The sequence below is a fragment of the Herpailurus yagouaroundi genome, unplaced genomic scaffold, assembly GCF_014898765.1.
Source record: "Herpailurus yagouaroundi ecotype Mexico unplaced genomic scaffold, PumYag 192, whole genome shotgun sequence".
Classification (NCBI taxonomy): Eukaryota; Metazoa; Chordata; class Mammalia; order Carnivora; family Felidae; genus Herpailurus; species Herpailurus yagouaroundi.
The window spans coordinates 1,486,060-1,492,301 of record NW_024412423.1 but is presented as its reverse complement, the minus strand read 5'-3'; positions in this window follow the sequence as shown (position 1 = coordinate 1,492,301).

Genomic DNA, 6,242 nt, shown 5'->3' with positions numbered 1-6,242 from the left:
TAAATTCTAAGGATAAAAAGCTTTGAGTATGTAATGAGTATATGGAAAACTTTTGTACCTTTCTGTCACTTTTGAAAATATCCCAAGACAAGTAAATCACAGTTGCAAATACTGATTTTAACCCCTTGGAAGATAAAAGATGGGGATTTTTCTATCTCTTTATAGAGCATTATACACTATATGTGATAGGTAAACATGAGAAAAATCTGGGGGTAGGAATTCTGGGTTTCTCAAAGACATCAACTGTATGAGCCAGTAGCAAAAGATAATTGATCTTAAAATATATGCACATGTAGACCAAATAATAGATAAAAAACAAACTGCAAACTACCTCAGTCTCTGGAATTTGCCTTTTGCAAAACTGTTGTCAAACGTTCTGCATGGTTTTCATTAAAAAAGAGAAAGGAAAAAAAAAAAACCCTGTTCTCTTACTCCTTTATTCTTCTAGTTATTTCCAAACTACATCTAAGAGTCTCCCAAAATTTTTAAAACAATTTCTTTAAAAAAAATTTTTTTAACATTTATTTATTTTGGAGAAAACATACAGGTCATGAGCAGGAGATGGGCAGAGAGAGAGGAAGACACAGAATCTGAAGCAGGCTCCAGGCTCTGAGCTGTCAGCACAGAGCCCAACGCAGGGCTCAAATCCACAAATTGTGAGACTGAGCCAGCCAGGTGCCCCTAAAACAATTTCTAATTTTGTTCTCAGAATTACTTTTTAGTTGCCTTGAAGTATTTATTATTTAACTGTACTTGCTGTGTTCTGAACAGCATGTTAATTTAAGTAGAAAAAATGTAGTTTTTTAACTTCAAGGTTAATAGCTTCAGAGTTAAAGCTATTAATATTTTTTTTAGTTGGCTGCAAAAGAAATCCTAAGAAGTAATTTAAAGAACATGTCACTGTGGCAACATCTTGAAAATGAATCAATCTCATGAAATAAAAGCATGTTTTCCCTACTTGATCTTTTCAAATTAAAAAAAAAAAAAAGACTGCAAAGGCAAATAAAGGAAATAATTCTAAGCCTTAGAAATGGTTTGCTTAATCCCAGGTTTGAGCCAAGCACTATCCTGGGCGCTGGTAATTATACAGGAAAGAGAAACAGTCCCTATCTTCAAGAAGTCATGAATTGAGAGGATGGGGTTGAAGGGAATAGTGAATAAATATGCAAATTATCATAACGTATTGAGGTATTTTTCACAGAGAAATAGAGGTTACAATGATACTGTGTTACAGAACATCTTATAGAGATTTAAACAGGATTCAGAAAGAAGGGACAGAGCCTAACCAAGGGACCTTGACCATATACAGTGACATATATGACAGTGATGCCTGAGCCCAGTTTTGAAAGAATAGCAATTCTCCAGAGAGTGAAATAAGTACTCCCTTAAAAAAAAATTATTTATTTTGAGAGAGCACATGCTTGAGAGCAGGGCAGGGACAGAGAGAGAGGGAGAGAGAGAATCCCAAGCAGGCTCTGCACTGCCAGTGCAGAGCTTGATATGGGGCTTGATCTCACAAACGGTGAGATTATGACCTGAGCCGAAATCAAGAGTCAGGTGCTTAACTTCTAAGCTTCAGTCTGTTCAGTTATCTTCGACCTCCTAAACTCATTCTCCACACATTACCGTCAGAGCAATTTCCCTTACATATAATCTTTAATTGGTTCTATAATTTCGGAATCAAATTCAAATTCCTTTAGAATAGCAATTAAGACCTTTGGTCTTAATTGGCCTCTGCCTTTTTCTCAAGCTTCAACCTCTGTCATTCTCATTATTTAATAGATGTTCTACAAATGTGCCATGCTATCACCCACCTGTACATTTGCGTATGTGGCTCCCTCTCTTTGAAGTACTGATCTCTCTCACTCAGGGCGCCTTTGTGTTTGCCGGTGGGAGATGATAAATCTTTAAATGGAAAGGTCAGGAACGAGCATCACTGGTAGAAGTAACATCTGATCCCTGTACTCAAAAACCTGTCAGGAAGTATCTGTGTGTCTGGATATTATTCAGGTTCAGTAATGAATGAAAAAATCTGAAAACTGACAGAACGAAAGGATTTTAACTAAAGAATTCCTGGCCTGGAAGGGCTCTTCCTTTGCTTCAGGAAATGTGATATCTGTCCTTGTAAGGAGCCTCATTTACCAGGCTATTGACCAGGATTCTGTGGGCAAAGTCAGAGTTCCAGATACACAGAGTCACAGGCCTGTTATCCATGGAGCTGCCCTGTGGGCCAGGACAGGAACTTAGGGCGAGGAAAGGTCCTAAGCCTGGGGTGAGAAATATAGAAAAAAAGAAAATGGATGTTAGATTGTTGTGATCAAAAGGCTGCTCTTGTCCCTCAGTTTTTTTGTCTTCCTTTGTTGCCTTAAAATTTTTAATATTTCATTAGCATAATACCCATCCATGTTGTCACAAATGGCAGCAATTATCATCCTCTTTATGAATGAGTATAATCCATTGTGTATATATGCCACATCTTTCTTATCTATTCATCTATCAATGGTGGACACTTAGGTGGTTTCCATATCTTGGCTATTGTAAATAATGCTGCAATAAACATAGGGGTGCAGGGGCACCTGGGTGGCTCAGTCAAACTCATTCAGCTTAGGTCATGATCTCGTGGTTTGTGGTCCTGAGCCCCACATCTCGCTCTAAGCTGACAGCTCGGAGCCTGCTTGGGATTCTCTATCCCTACCCCCACTTGTGCTTTCTCTCGCTCTCTCTCAGAATAAACTTAAAAAAAAAAAAAAAAACCATAGGGGTGCATATATCTTTCAAATTAGTGTTTTTGTGTTCTTGGGGTCAATATGCAGTAGTGGAAATACTGGACCATATAGTATTTCTAACTTTTGAGGAATATCCATATTGTTTTCCACAGTGGCTATGCCAACATTCCCACCAACAGTGTATAAGGGTTCCTTAAGTCAGACTGAGAAATACAAATACCATATGATTTCATTTATATGTGGAATCTAAAGAAACAAAACCAAAAACAAATGAATAAGCACAGAAAAAGCAGAATCATACCTATAAATATAGAGGACAAACTATGGGGGGGGGGGCACAGGTAAAATGGGTGAGGGAGAGTGGGAGGTACAGGCTTCCATTTATGGAATGAATAAGTCACAAGAACAAAAGGTACAGCATAGGGGGCACGTGGGTGGCTCAGTCAGTTGAGCATCCAACTTCAGCTCAGGTCATGATCTCAAAGTTCATGGGTTCAAGCCCCATGTCCGGCTCTGTGCTGACAGCTCAAAGCCTGGAGCCTGCTTTAGATTCTGTCTGTCTCTCTCTGCCCCTCCCCTGCTCATGCACTGTCTCTCTCTCTCTCAAATAAACATTAAAAATTTTAAAGTACAGCATATGGAATATACTCAATGATAAGGCAATAGCATGGTATTGTGACAGATGGTAGCTACACGTGTGGTGAACATAGCATAATGTATAAATTAATCACTATGTTGTACACCTGAGACTAATGTAACATCTGTCAACTATACACAAGTTAAAAAGAAAGATTCTTAATAATTCAGTTGAGTGACCTAATAAAAAAAAAATAAAAGATATTTTAACATTAGGTAATCCATTAATGTCTTACCTGTGAATTTGTTAAAATATGGGAGATCACGGTATTGAAAATAATAATCTAATGTTTTAAGAACTAAGCTAGTAATATGTCATTTTAAGGTAATAAAGAATCTTGAGCTTCCCCTTCTGTCTGCAAATGAAGTCACAAGATCCATACTTCCTTCCATCATCAAATGAGTAAAAAGCCCAATGAACTACAATGAAGCATAACGACAGGAGTGCAGGGCGCTGTCTGGAGGCAGGAACCATCCTGGCTGTCCCAGCTCAGAACTTCTGGAGCTTCCAGGATGCAGTGAGGAAGGGATCCAGGCAGAAAGCAGGGGTCCCCCTGAGTTAAGGAAATAGGGATGACAATTTGAGAAGGGAAAGGCAGCCTCAGGTCCAAGTATTAAGGAGGTATGTATGTACTTGCTGCAACAAGGGGGCAGTTTTTAAAAAAGCTCAGAAGAGTCTGATGAGAGTGTGGTAAAGGAAAGAATCTGTTAGCGTGACTGGCCCAGTCTCTAAATAGTACCTTTACCTAAATTTTTAAAGAAGTTTCTGATCTTTTAAAAAAATGTGTACTTGGCATTGTTATGAAATTATGTGGTTTTTCTGATACCAGTTCTTTGAAACTACTTTTGAAACTACTTTCGAGACTACTTTATAGCCTAGCATGAGGTAATTTTTTAAAATAAAAGTGTTAAAAATGTGTTTTCATTAATTTTGGAATTTCTATATGTCTCTACATTAAATCAAACATTAATTTTGCTGTTCAGAAATTCTATATACTTGGTGACTTTTTGGGGGGGAGTTGGGGATCAGCTTTTCTATCAGTTACTGATAATAATAAGTTAAAAATATCTCTGTAATGGATTTGTCAATTCTCTTGTCAATTTTTGCTTTATGTATTTTGAAGCTACATCATTAAATACATGAGTTTATTAATATTTTCTTGGTGAATTAACTTTTTATTGTTATGTAATTACTTTTCCTACTTCTAGTAGTGTTTTTTCTTAACGTGTTATTTTGCATTTAACCAAATGTAGCCACATGAATTTTCTTTAACTATTTGCCAGGTGTATCTTTTTCCATCTTTCTACTTAGAAGATGTGTGTATCCTTGTTTTAGCAGATATCTATATTTTTAAAAATCTAGTCTTACAGTATTTTTAATTCGAAAGTTCATTCCATGTGCATATCTAGTAGTTACTGATAGACCTAGGTTTATTGCTACCATCTCCTTATGTACATTTGGTCTAAAATTTTGTTTTGGGTTGTTAGTTTTTTTTGTGGATGTAGTTCATGTCATGTCATGTCATGTCATGTCATGTCATTTGTCTTCCCTCTTCCCTGTTCCATACCCTCTGCCTACTTGTTTGGAAATTGCACGCTTTATGTTTTGAGTTTTATCAAGGACCATTTCTATACCAGAGCAACTATGATGAATATGTTCATGTAGTTGCTAATGTAAGAATGCCCTGTAGTGGTGGATAAACTGTCGGTTCAAGGTATTTGTCATACTGTAATGACATATTTTTTACTTAGTTTGGTACTGTCTGCATTACCTTACTTAGCTTGGATAAATGAATCGTGAAGACTTTCATATTTTTCAACATTTTGCAATAGTTGGGGCTGCTCTCAAAGGAAATAAAGTTAGTTAAATAAAGACACTAGTTAAAAGTAGTAAAGAAATATTTTATTCAGTACTACTGCAATAGGGGAGAGAGGCTTCAGTAAAATTGAACTCCACTCCCAATACAGCAAAGACAGCTGCAGATTTACAGCAACAAGTAGAGTAAGGGGATCATGGATGGAAAATTACCAAAAGGAGACAGCAAAGTTGGGGGATTCTTGCAAACCTGTCTCAATAGGATTCTTGCTAAAGGCAGGACAAGAATGTAAACATCAAGAGTAGAGGATAAGGAACTTGATCATATATCAAGAATGGGGCTTCTACCTAAACTGACTTAGCAGGATTCTTGCTAAAACTAGGGCTCTGCAGGACAGGGATTGGGCCCAAAGATGTGGCCTAGAGGACTCAGAGGGAAATGTCTGAAGTTTGGTCAAGTCTTTGTCACAACAGTAGAAAAGAAAGAGACAGAAGAAACTAGCAGTTATCTTTATAAAACGAAATATTACAATCTACACTACCATATTGATCTCCTGGGCTACCAAATGTCATCTATTTCTCCAGTGTTCCAGCTGAAACAACTCTGGCCATATATTTAACTGGAGATTTTTGCTGCATTCTACACTGTGCTAATCTTGAAGCACTTAGCATAGCGCCTGACACTGAGCTAGGGTTGGGGGCACCTTAATCACCATTCACGTAGTGCCCACTAAGAATGCGGCAAGTTACTACCTTCTGACAAACTTTGGAAGAGACTGGTTATTTCACACCAGAAAAGTGAGACTTATTTAAGGTTCTCTTCCCCTTTCTCCCCTACGCCTGAGTTAGGCACCCACAGGCTCTAACGAGGAGGGGTTTCCTTGGGGTAGCGGGGGTAAGGTCGCCACACAGTCCCCACCCAGCTTCTCAAGACAAAATCTCCCTAACGTGAGACAACGCTGCTGGAAGCCACCACGGTCCTACAGTCGAAGGCGCCCCACCCTCCCGCGGGCTCGCGCCTGCGCACTCACTCCGGCGCCGCATCCCTGCGGCCTTGTGGGAAA